Here is a 14,090-nt window from a genome sequence, read left to right as displayed (position 1 = left end):
CAAAAAAAAAATTAAGTTGTTATGACTTTGTCTGAAGATAATATTTGACAAATTGTTTAGAGCGGTCATCATGTATGTCTATTTGTCTGTCTGTCTGTCAGTCAGTCAGTCAGTCATTCAGTCTTATTTCAAGATTTTTTGTCAATAGAGAAAGAGCCGTTTCTAACCTAGATCCAAGGCTCCTTCAATGGAATTTCAACATCAACAAGGTATTTTTGTATATATGTATGTATATATGCAGATTTGTATGTTTTGTTTTATGTCTGTATTCTCATGCATATAGTTTGATGTCTCGACATGTTTATATATATTTAAATGATAAACTTTTGGAAAGTTTTACAGATTTTTTACAGTTCCAGTGCTGGCTTGGATTTGTAGTCTTCAAATCAGCTTTCTCCTTTCTGGTTTTGAAAAGCCTAGTTCCTCAGGATTGGTATTTAGGCAGTGTGTTACATATCCCAGTGCCTCAATAATTACAGGTATAGACCTGAACTTGTAATCTGGATGGAGTTACTGCAGATTTCTCAATAGTTCAGCATATGTATTCTCTATATATGTATTTCTGCATGTATGTATGTGTGCATGCGTGCATGCATGTCTAGTTTAGGAGGTGCAGACATGGCTCTGTAGTTAAGAAGTTTGTTTCCCAATCATAAGGCTTTAGTGGTTTTCGACTGGGCTCCATATGTCCTTTGAGGGTCGACATAAGATTTTGTTAAAATTTAGGTTCAATAAACTGGTTATATTTCTTCAATACACAAAATATTAAAAAAAAATTCTATACAATTCCAAATAATATTTAATCATGAAAATATAAAAGGAGTTTTTAAGATACTGAATAGCTATGAGGGTTCCTGTCAAGTAAAATAGGAATCAAAGGGGTTCATAGGCAAAACATAACATTTGGTTTTTTCAGTGTCATCTCTTTGTTTTTATTACCACTCTATACTGATATAACATTGTGTTCTAGACTATATGTATATTGACTTCTACTCCAGGTTATTAGTCTCACTATGCCTAAGTGAAATATTAAAATATATATATATATATATGGGAGGAGGTGCATGCACCATGTGTGTATGTTTGTGTGTTTGTTGACATCTGTGCCTGCTTATACTGAAATTAAAGGATTCAAGTTCTGTTATTGTTGGCACTTCTCTCAGTAAATTGTTTGCTGGCTTCATGCCTTTGAAGGCATGTGGAATAAGCAATTCCTTACGGGCACACATTAGCATCAAGAAGGGCTTCCAATTATAAAACAATACCTCAATAACATACTTATCTAATCCATTCTGGCTTGCGGGTAGGAGAAACAGACATGAAAACAAACAAGTAAACAAATAAATATACATATGTATTCAGCATTTGGAAAGATATTCATCAAAATCAGTAGAACATTTGCTATACTTTTGCATATTTTGGTATATGATATTGTCCAATACCCATATAATTTGTATTGTGAGAGATCTGCCTATACTGATTCTTGTAATCTATATAAGCATGAATAAATATTTATATGTGTGTGGATCTTGATTAAATATTTATCAACTGAATATCAAGTAAAAGTATATCAGTCTTTATTAGGGAGTATTGGAGTTTTCATTACTGATTAAATCTTCCAACCGTTTATGAAAGTCGTCTTCCATATTTTACATTATGCAATGTGATATGTGAAAAACCTACTGAGTGAAAGTGATATTGGCAGCAGCGTAAGGTAGTTCGTGCAGAAAGATGATTGGATTGCTAAGAATATATTATTTGAATGCATAACAAAAGTTTGTACAAAATTGCCATTATCGACTGGTGGCTGTCAACTGGAGTAGGTAATGGTCAAGACTTGGCGTATGATAGTTTTGTTATATTTGGAGTCAGCCCTCATGAATCAAATAAGAGAGAGAGAGAGAGAGAGAGAGAGAGAGAGTGTGTGTGTGTGTGTTTTGCCGAATGATACTATTCATTGCTTTTTACATAACACTTAACTCAATATGAAGAAAGGAATAAACTTGCTGCTAAGAAGAAAAAAATTTTTTTGATAAAAATATATTTAAAAAACAGCAACAACAAAAAAAAGCAACTTGTTTATAAGTGCAGGCATAGTTGTATGATTAAGATGCTCATTTTGCAACTATATGGTTTCAGGTTCAGTCCCAATGTGTGGTACCTAGGACAAGTATCTTAGTGTCTTCTATAATTCTGGTCTGGCCAATGCCTTGTTAGTGAATCTGGTTGACAGAAACTATGTGGAAGCCCAACATATATGTGTGTTTGTGTTTGTGTTTGTCCCCACTACCACCATTTCTTGACAACCAGTGTTGGTTTGTTTATGTCCTTGTAATCAATAAAATAAGGCTGCAATCCAAAGACTGAAATAAGTAAAAGATAAAAGAAAATCAACAATAAATTGATAATTAAGGATGTTCTCCACATTTATCAAATTATATAACATATGTGTTAGAATTTTGATGCCTTGTCTGTATTTCTAAGATGAGACATTATTGTTCATATATACATTATTATTATTATTATTATTATTATTATTATATACATTGATTGTTCTCATCTTTAGCTCACTGACTAAACTACTACACTTAATGCACAGCACTTAGTCACTGCTTATATTCACTGTCCCATTGTCTCAATAATGTTACTGAATGCAATAGGCACCTGAAGAAGGTACAACAGTTGAAATGTTGTGACTATAACAATTAAGAGGAGATCACCAGTCTGAATATACAGTGCATGATAATTTTGGTGTACAATAATATCACAGAAACACAAGTGACAAAGATAGAGGATTTTTCTGCGATCAGGAGGAATTAAGTTCAGTATAGTCCACCTGATATGCAACATGAGCTTTGAGATAGTGGGGCGGGGGAGAGAGAAATAGTTTTAAGTCTCCTTGGTAAAATGATTAAGTATCAAAGACACTAAACAGTGAATGCATGAGGGAAACAACTGTTAACAAGTAATGGATGTTCAGTAGAGGAGAAAGTGCTATCAGAGAGTAATAGAATGTTCTTATGACAGAAGGAGTCTAAAAAAGACTTTGGAGGAGGCAGGTTGGAATTTAGAAGGTTAGACCTCATTAATATGATTGATACATGATCAAGAAAGGTGGTGAGCTGGCAGAAACGTTAGCATGCCGGGCGAAACGCTTAGCGGTGTTTTGTCTGTCTTTACATTCTGAGTTCAAATTCCGTTGAGGTCGACTTTGCCTTTTATCCTTTCGGGGTTGATAAATTAAGTACCAGTTGTGTACCGGGGGCGATCTAATCGACTGTCCCACTCCCCCCAAATTTCGGGCCTTGTGCCTAGAATAGAAAAGGAGGTATGATCAAGACCAGTGCATCTTACACTAGCATGAGAATACATATATTAGACAACTAATAGTGTGGGCACTTTGGAACTCATGTTTGTTTGAGACATAAAACTCTCTAATCCAATTTAATGTCTAATATTTTTAATCTCCGATTATATTATTGCCTTTAAGTAAGATACAAATTATTTCACTCATCAAAGATGTTGTTTTTATTTACCATGTTGTGTCACAATGTAGGCATGTATAATTATGTTAAATACAACACATATATATTTTTTTTAAATGTAAGTAACATAAAATTGTTGATAGTCAGTTTGTAAATTACCTTGTGGCAACATTTAGTAGTTGTAAGAGTTAAACTTCAGGTTTATCTCATTGCTGAATGTAGTTTCTATGCAACATCTTACAGTTTTTATCTTAGTTTACCAAGCTTGAAAATATGTGCTTTGCTTCAAAGCAATGATGGGGCATCTACATGGCTGCTCAACCTACAAGAAAGAGCAGCCAAATTCCCCTCACACCACACCATACCATTTTAGAAACAAAGTCACATAGGATGGTGTAGTGTTGGATACATTGTCTGAAAATAAGACGATGGTTGTGGCTTTGATCATTAGGTTTTCTTTATTGGAACTGACACAGAGCTAAACATCAACAACAAAAACAACTCTTGCTCCAAACATATGTAATGCATCACATTAATAGAAGCAAAGAGATAGATGTAAAAGAACTAGAGTTGTTGGTAGAGATTTTTTCACTTTAGTTAATTATATTAAAGACATAAGAAACTATTTTTTCTTACATGCAAGCCAAAATCTACAACCTTGTATTTTTCAGTTGCTGATATCATTGGCAATTTTGTGTTTATTGTAATTCCTACACAATGTTACTAATACTGACATTACTCTTAATTATTTTGCTAGTGTTCTTTTCAACTAAATACAAAGTAGTTTAGTGTCTACACTGGGTCAATCGCTGGGTCAGTTTTGGCAAATGACCAAAGCACAAATTCATGAGGCTGTTTTTATTCTTTCCAATCAATTTCTGTCTGTTTTTAAATATCCAGAGGTAAAGTGACCTAGCAGCTAAATACCAGGCTATGAACTATTTGTAAAACAGTTTCAAATTCTTCCAGAGGCTGAAGAAATTTTCTTAAGATTTTTACTTTGTGTTTATTCATAAATCAAATCTTTATTCTTTTTTCTTATGTAGCGACACAGGCATAGCTGTGTGGTACAGACCTTGCTTCCCAACCACATTGTTCAGAGTTCAGTCCTGTTGTGTGGCACCTTGGGCAAGTGTCTTCTACTATAGCCTCAGGCCCACCAAAGCCTTGTGAGTGGATTTGGTAGACAGAAACTGAAAGCAGTCCATAGTATGTGTGTGTGTGTGTGTGTATTTGTATATGTGTGTGTATATGTATTTGTGTGTGTGTGTGTTTGTCCTCCATACCATCACTTAACAACCGATACTGGTGTGTTTATGTCCCTGTTTGGCAAAATAGGTTAGTAAAATAAGTACTAGGCTTTAAAAAAAAAAGTCCTGGGGTCAATTTCATCAACTAAAAACCCTTTAAGGTGGTGCTCCAGCATGGCTGCAGTCAAATGATTGAAACAAGAGTAAAAGAATAAAAGAGTGGTGTGCTGGAAGTGGTGAAGATTCAGTACATTTAGATAGTATTAAGATACTTTATCACTTCCTCAGAACTATAACATTTTGTGTTTTGTTTTATACGGGGTGTCCAAGAGATAATTATCTATTTCAATGAAATTGAGCAAATTTTTAAAAAACTGATAGAATTTTATGTTTATTACTTAATTATGATACCAAAACAAATAAATTTATAAATCTTACGTCAGAACTTTATCAAAAATTTTCAACATATGCAAATTTCAAATCTATCCTTAGCATTGCAAAACATATTTTGAAGCATTTCAGGAGTTATCTCCTGCACTGTTAACTGTTCTTTAAGTTCAGCTAAACTATTTGCTCCATCCTGAGGATGGAGGTAGAGAAAGTGATTGTAGCCAAACTGAAAAAAAGCTATGATGGACAGATAAGTGGGATCCAACAGGAATGAAAATAAAATTATGAATAAAATTATAAAAATTATTAGCAGAATTAAAAATTTGTATACTTTTAAGACATATTAAACATGAGGCGCGGGAGTGGCTGTGTGGTAAGTGGAAGCGCGGGAGTGGCTGTGTGGTAAGTAGCTTGCTTACCACCCACATGGTTCTGGGTTCAGTTCCACTGCGTGGCACCTTGGGCAAGTGTCTTCTACTATAGCCTCGGGCCGACCAAAGCCTTGTGAGTGGATTTGGTAGACGGAAACTGAAAGAAGCCCGTCGTATATATGTATATATATATATATATATATATATATGTATGTGTGTGTATATGTTTATGTGTCTGTGTTTGTCCCCCCAACATCACTTGACAACCGATGCTGGTGTGTTTACGTCCCCGTAACTTAGCGGTTCGGCAAAAGAGACCGATAGAATAAGTACTAGGCTTCCAAAGAATAAGTCCTGGGGTCGATTTGCTCAACTAAAAGGCGGTGCTCCAGCATGGCTGCAGTCAAATGACTGAAACAAGTAAAAGAGAGTATGATAAACATAAATAAAAGTGAGTTTTTAAATAAACTGTTTGATTTCACTGAAATAGATAGTTAATTAATTCTGGGACACCTGTATTGAATTCTATTTCACTATGGAACAGATGGTAGAGGGTTGGACTCAACACTTTAAAGGACTTAATTTGGTGCCTCATATTTCTATATTTGAAATACCACCAGTATTGACTCATTCTATTTGTATCAGTAGTGAAAGAATTTTTATCCTACTGGGTTGAAAGAATCCTTGCTATATCCATCCTCATTTACATGAATGGACATGTGTGAAACAAAATTATTCAATGTGTTAATTTATAGAATTGATTATTATTACTTTTAACATTCTTGTGAAGTGCACTTTTTATTCCTAGTAGTACTTGTCTATTTCTCTCGTTGCTTTCCTTATATGGTTTAATCTTTTAGCATTCAGATTACACTGTCAGATGTAATGTTTATACAGTCATACATTTTGAATTAATCATGGATTATTTCATAGCTTTGAGATTTCACCGATGGGTTTTTTTTAATGACTCTATAGGGTAAGTGTGAAAGGCTAGATCTGACCAGTTTGAAAATAAAAATGGGTAGAGTATTTTGGCTGGATATGGCCAGTTTAAAAGCATCAGGGTTAGTTATGTTCTTGGAATATGATAGTTCAAACTGGAGAGAGAGAACCAAGAATGGGATGGATAGGCATGCATTTGAAGACTTAAAGTGCCATGTAAAAAACAGGGCCAAATATGTTTATGATTGCAATATTTTTTCCATACTTGTCATCTCTGAAGAGAATGTGTTGTTAGATAACCATCCTATTATCTAATAGCTGGTTATCTAACATAGTGAAGGCGCATGGCTCAGTGGTTAGAGCGTCGAGGTTACAATCGCGACATTGTGAGTTCGAATCCCCGACCGGGCTGCGTGTTGTGTTCTTGAGCAAGATGCTTTATTTCACATTGCTCCAGTTCACTCAGCTGTAGAAATGAGTTGCGACATCACAGGTGCCAAGTTGTATCGGCCTTGCCTTTCTCTTGGATAACACTGGTGGCGTGGAGAGGGGAGACCGGTATGCATGGGCGACTGCTGGTCTTCCATAAACAACCTTGCCTGGACTTGTGCCACTTTCTAGGGTAACTTTCTAGGTGCAATCCCATGGTCAGTCATGACTGAAGGAGGTCTCAGGTTATCTAACATCCAGTATGAAACCAGTTGGTAAGATCAGCTGAAATGGATCTGTAATGCTGTATACTTTGATTAATACTCACACACATCTTCTTTCTTTTACTCTCATGTTCTTTTACTTATTTTAATAATTGGTCTGCAACCAGGGTAAAATTCAGTCAATCAAATCTACTTAGTCTGGTACCTTTTTATCAGTTTTTTTTTTTTATGCCAAACTGCTTAGCTATTGGATCATAAACTGACCACACACATATATGATGGACTTCTACTTAGTTTCCATCTACCAAACTCACTTACAAGGCATTGGTTGGCCTGGAGCTATAATTCAAGACATTTGCTCAAAGTGCTATGCAGTAAGACCGATTCTGAAACCACATGGTTGCAAGACAAACTTCTTAACTGCACCACCTTGTCTGCACTTGCATATCTGGTTCGATATATTATCATTGTATGCAAAATACAAAGGAAAGAAGATCTAAAACTGAAGTAAAAAGTTTTCTTGTGAGAATCTATGTCTTTATGACTGTCATATCTAAGAAATGCAAAACCTGGTTGTGGCAAGTAACTGTTACTTTTAAAATCAAAGAAATGAAAAAAAGTTAAACTGAAAATAATAATGAATGAAACTTTAACTTTGCTCTCCTGTCAACAAACAAACAATTCAGCAAATATTCAATCAAATTAAAAAAAAAAAATCTCATTTTATCTCTTTGTGATGTTTATTTTTAGAATTTGGGTGGTTTGATTTTGGTATTAAATTTGAAGAAGGGTGATGTTGTTATTGCTGCTACTACCACTCCTGCTGCTGCAACAACAACAACAACAAATACTGCTGCTGGTGCCACCACCATCACCTCTCTCACCATCATTACCATCACCACTATACATCTTTCTCAGTACCACCCAGATCCTCAGCTAATTCTACAAGCAGGCTGTTGAGATCAAGTAGATTTCTAAGTTCCTGAGAGTGAGGCAATGAGACTGTAGAGTAATTAGATCTTGTCTATTGAATGATCAGGTATGTTAGTGCATAATCTCCACGTAATCTTTTCCTGCTTTTGTCAAGCTATTTCTGTTCATATTTCTTTGTCTTAGGTTGAGTATTTTGTGCAGAACTATAGTAATCATAGTTTAAAATTTTGGCACAAGGCTAGCAATTTCAAGGGAGGGGCTAAGTCAATTAGATCACCCCCAGTGCTCAACTGGTATATATTTATTGATCCTGAAATGATGAAAGGCAAAGTTGACTTCAGCAGAATTTGAATTCAGAATGTAAAGACTGACAAAATGCTGCGAACCATTTTATCTGGTGTGCTAACGATTCTGCTAGCTCCTCACCTTTATAACAGTTGCTCAAACATGTGGGATGCTGTGATGGCCATTTATAGAAATGGAGATAATCATCTTTTATTCTCCTCTGGATGGGTAATGTCAGTGTACATGTGAGACTGTGTAAATGATTTAAAAGAAAAATTGGGTATAAGAGGCATCAGTTGTAGTGTGTAAAAGAGAAGACTGCTGGTATGGTCATGTGTTGCATATGGATGAAGACAGCTGCACAAAGATGTGGCTGTACTCTAATTATGGAGGGAACCTGTGAAAGTGGGTATGTGATTGGGAAGCAAGCTTCTTACTACACAACCATGCCTGATATATGCAATGAAAGTTCTAACCTAGATTAGTATATAGCCTGATAATATACACTACTAGTAAACAGTCCACTGGGGCAAATCTGATGGAATGGAGATGAACATTTTTATATGACAGTGTTTGTATTATCCAGAGTGTCTTGGATAGTTAAATCATTTGAAATTGCTGCAGAACATTCTATGGTCAATGGGCAATATTAGAAATAATTGTGCTGCTTGACTACTGTCTAAAAATGAAGTCCTGCATTTTCTACTAACAAATATCTAACTAAAAAATTGCAATAAATCAATGGTGGAGTCTAAAGGATTAATATATATACTAATATATGTAGACATATATGATTATGCTCACACCCACATACATGCAGACACATATTATTATACATCAGTGTTTCTCAACTGGGGTCCATATGGCCTCTGAGGGTCCATATAAGATTTTGGAGATCCATGCAACAAAATAGTAAATTGAAGATTCACAACAGTATTTTAAGGGCCTCTGAAACAAATTTGTTTTAGATGTATATATTGGTATGTATTGCGAGGAACAGCTAGGTTTCTTTCTCTAACATTTTACATAGTTCAACCTACACAAGTTAATGTGTGAAAAACTAAACAGGAATTTTGATGCAGTTTCTATAGAACTAGTTTTTAAGTATCAGTAAGTCTGATCAGTAAGTACCAGGACTGATGCTATAAAAATAAAACTACAACATGTACCAGTTTGGCATTTAATCTCCTTCAAATTAGTCCCCTTCGGAAGCCACACACATACATGTAGATTTATATAATCTCTCTCTCTCTCTCTCTCTCTCTCTCATGGACACAAACACACACACACACACACACACACACACACACACACACAAGCAGTGTTGTTTATTTCCAGTATTCCATGGGAAGATGTCTGGCCATTTTGAAATATTACCTTGCTTAGAAACAGGCAAGGGTTGGTGATAGTATGGGCACCCTACAGTAGAAAATCAAATTAAACTCTGTGTGACCTATGCAAGCATAGAAAATCAGACATTATGATGATGATGATGATGATATATACATATAAAATATTAAAATTATCTGTTTCAAGTCGGGAGATAGGGAAAAAATAATAATTAACAGAAGAAAATGTTCTACTACTTTTATACTGCAATTAATTAATTCCAAGTACATTATTGTAATTAAATCATTTCAAAAACAGATTAACACAATCAGATTATTTTAAGATACATTATTACATGTTCCCAGATATTGTATCATATTTAATAACATATCATATGTAATAATGTATTTTCAAAACAATTTGATTATAATAATCTGTTATTGAATACATATTTTTGTATTTCAAAATGATTTGTTTGTAATAATGAACTTTGCAATTAATTACCTGCAATATAAAGGGAATAATACATTTTCTTTTTATTATTTTCTCACGCATACAAGCACATATGCACGCACATACACATGTATGTATATATATATCTATGGGTGTGTGTGTGTGTTTGTCTGTGTCCATATTTATCCATAGTTTGTGTAAAAACTGGTGTTGTGTCAAACTGATGTTGTGTCAGACTGGTGTTGTTAGCAGTTTAACATTAGATATTGGTAAAATGTATTCCAAACTGAAATAAATATTGGTTTTGATGACATTCACTGAAATTCCTTGAAAGAAGTGCCTCAGTAAATGACTGAACCCATAAAAATATAGAAGAATACATCTTGATTCTGTATTATCCTAGTGCACAATGACCAGTGTTCTTTTTGATCTCAGCATGTCTTGTTTGATTTGTTTCTATTGCAAATATCTTCAATCTGTAATTCATGCATTCCATCATCATCATCATCATCGTTTAACGTCTGCTTTCCATGCTAGCATGGGTTGGACGATTTGACTGAGGACTGGTGAAACCGGATGGCAACACCAGGCTCCAGTCTGATTTGGCAGAGTTTCTACAGCTGGATGCCCTTCCTAACGCCAACCACTCAGAAATTGGTCATGTGTGTACTTCAGTGTGTATGTGTATGAAACTGCAGGATTCTCATATCCACATACATGACAATAACTGCACCTTCTTTTGTAGAGTGAAGATTGCTATATTTCAGTATTATCTCCTAATAATTTGAGCCACATATAGATTACTTCTTACAGATCTTTGTTGATACTATTGTTGCATTATTACTTTTATACAAAGGCAGCAAGCTGGCTGAATTGTTAGCACACCAGGCAAAATGCTTAGTGGTATTTCGTTTGACTTCATATTCTGAGTTCAAATTATACTATGGTTGACTTAGCCTTTCATCCTTTTTGGGATCGATAAAATAAGTACTAGTTGATCACTACCATTTCCCCTGAAATTGCTGGCCTTGTACCAAAATTTTAAATTATTATTGCTGCAGGAATACATAGCAGGTGCTGTTTTGGCATCAATCTGTTCTTAGACAATCGTGTGTGCAACTGCAATTTTGATTCTCAGTCAGAACTCTTTTGTTTACTTTACATCACTAGAAGCATGTAGGGAAACCAGAACAATCTATCCCCTGCTCCAACACCCACTATTGTGTAAATCTCAAGTATCATGCAAGATATCTAAAAAGAAACCATTGTGATAAACACTCTTGAAAATAAACCTTTTCACAAAGATATCTACATGACTAAAGTTTGTAAGCAAGCAAACAGAACTGATCTACTTGATATATTTGAGAACGTGTAAAGTGAAAATTGCTTTTGCTGTTTTAATTTTCTATCAGCTGGTTTTGGAGGTTATTTGATATGTTTCTTTCCTCTGTTAATGGCATAACTTATTGGAACATTTAAAACTTTTCTTGAAAAATAAACAGAAGCTAATGAAACTTGGCAACAGTTTGATATACAGAGTAAAATTGCTTTGTGTATTTGTACATGTGTGTATGTACATATGTATGGATGCATGCTCTTATGCAAAGCCTATATTTGTTTTTGAAAAATAAAGGTAGAGCTAAACGTATGTATGCGTATACATATGTGTGTGTATGTGATGTGGGGGTGTATTCAATAATGAATTAAAAGCAGCACTAGTCTTGTAAACATTATCAACCACACATACTCATTGTATGTGTTTTGTTTGTTCGCTTGTTTGCTGCGGTATAGTGCTTGCGGAATGACTCCCTCATAATGCTAGATGTTAAAATAGCTGGATGTCATAGACAGGCGAGACAGCTCACCTTCGATTGAATTCAGGAGTGATGGATACTGATATTTCACCAATTTTGTGATTTATCAACATCACATACATAAATTGAACCAGGGACGAATCAAATTGCCAGCTTACGACTATATACAAATAGTATACATTTTTTTCTTTGTCTTCTCACTGAACACTCATACATTGTCTTCGACAGGAGAGTCTATCATATGTATATAGAGAGATAGTTGCAACTGTAAGAAAGAGCGAAAGAGAACCAGTTATGTGGAGGTGTCAACTTGTAGAATTAATCCTTGACTCTATTCAGTGGATTATCTTACTCAAATAGCCTACGCTTTTCATTCTGGCCACTGCTTTGAGATTACTTCATTAATTACACATCGCTTACCTTGAATATATATGTAGCTAGCATAGAAATTAGATTATAGGCACTGGTTGTTTGATTTCATTAGCTTTACTCTTTTATTGAGGGAAAAGAAAAAGAAATGACTGCTATAACAGTCTTCAGCCCCGAGCTCTTTATACATTCTAGTTATTATAAAGAGATATTGTAGAAACATATAAAATGCTGTTAGTTAAAGGACTTGAACTAATGTCTGTACCCATTTCGCTCTACTTTCTGAACATTGAGTGGCTTGTTTATATATGATATTTAAATCTAGTTAATTATTCCAAGTGTTCACTTTATTTTCTTTTTTGTCAGAATGTTTGGTTAAATGTAGCTCATTTGATGTGCGTGTGTGTGTGTGTGTGTGTGTGTGTGTGTGTGTGTATATAAATATGTGTATGTTCAGTCCCATTGTGTGGCACCATGGGCAAGTGTCTTCTAATATAACCCTAGACTATCCAAAGCCTTGTGAGTGGATTTGATTGACAGAAACTAAAAAAAGTCCCTTGTATATATAAATATATATATATACACACACACACACACACACACACACACACACACACATATATATATATGCCCATCTATCCCCATCTCTAACCACCTGTCACTCTCCTTTTACATTTTTGTGCACTTGCCCATCCACCATTCCCAATCTTCTGTCCCTATTCTCTCTCATATTCACCTTTTTGTACTCTGAGGGCACCCAGCTATGACACCTCATCACCACCATCATTACTTTCTTTCCAGATGGGGTAGGCATGTATCTCAACTGGCACATCCCCCCACACACATACACACAAATTGGTTGGGAGGGCTTGTCTTGCCATTCAGTGACCTTACTAGTGCAAGTGCCACATTAAAAGTACCCCGTACATTCTGTAAAGTGCTTGGTTTTTAGGAAAGACATCCAGTTGTAGAAACTATGCCAAAGCTGAAATTGGAGCTTGATGCAGCAGACCTCCAGTTTGTCAGATCTGTCAAATCATGTATTTCATCATTTAGTGTCTGTCTTCCATGCTGGCATGGGTTGGATGATTTGACAGGATCTGACAAATTGGAGGTCTGCTGCATTAAGCTCCAATTTCAGCTTTGGCATAGTGAGAATGATGATGATGATGATGTACACAAGCATCACACAATCTGCCCTTCCCTCTGAACGAAAAGCCATCTTCCTCTTCATCTTTTTTATTGTACCATCTACACTTTCTCACCTTCATCATCCAACATTGTATCACACACTACCATTTACATCAATTATCAATTCCACTAACAAACCCTACATATTTCACACCTTGACCATTAATGAATAATCCATGCTCCATCATTTTGCTGGCACTTCTAATAAATTGTTAGTGTATCTAGGGTTCTATTATCCAATGTGTCTTTTTTTAAAAGAAAGTATGCTGTGTATTGAGAGGGATTTGGTTACTATTTTCAGCAGAGAAGTCATCTTATCTTGTCTCTTTCCAAAATACAAAGACACAATCACTACTCATTTCAAACAATCAATATCATACCCTTTCTTTGCTAAACATGAACTGGGTGGAACTAGTCTTTACAAATGCTTGCCTCATCATTACTGGATACACATCATCAACATATAAACTACTGCATCAGAAAATACTTTACTCTCCAACTGCTATAAAGTTTGTGTAATGCTCAAGTGAAACCCACTGTAGAACAACTACTCCTTTATCTAAGACTGTCTTGCTTCTCTCTCTCTCTCTCTCTCTCTACACACACACACATACACACACACACA

At 35.2% G+C, this 14,090-nt stretch overlaps 2 protein-coding genes across 2 annotated transcripts in view; one reads left to right on the top strand and one right to left on the bottom strand.

Annotated features, from left to right (window-relative positions):
* Positions 1-14,090, top strand: part of LOC106878905 (centrosomal protein of 78 kDa) — a 233,610-nt gene that overhangs the window by 54,935 nt on the left and 164,585 nt on the right. The window lies entirely within an intron of this gene.
* The window catches only part of LOC128249906 (uncharacterized), a 76,259-nt gene that overhangs the window by 6,382 nt on the left and 55,787 nt on the right, over positions 1-14,090 (bottom strand). The window lies entirely within an intron of this gene.

This window comes from Octopus bimaculoides, chromosome 18 (genome assembly GCF_001194135.2).
Source record: "Octopus bimaculoides isolate UCB-OBI-ISO-001 chromosome 18, ASM119413v2, whole genome shotgun sequence".
Classification (NCBI taxonomy): Eukaryota; Metazoa; Mollusca; class Cephalopoda; order Octopoda; family Octopodidae; genus Octopus; species Octopus bimaculoides.
The sequence above is the reverse complement of the archived record's forward strand: the minus strand, read 5'-3'. Positions and strand labels throughout refer to the sequence as shown.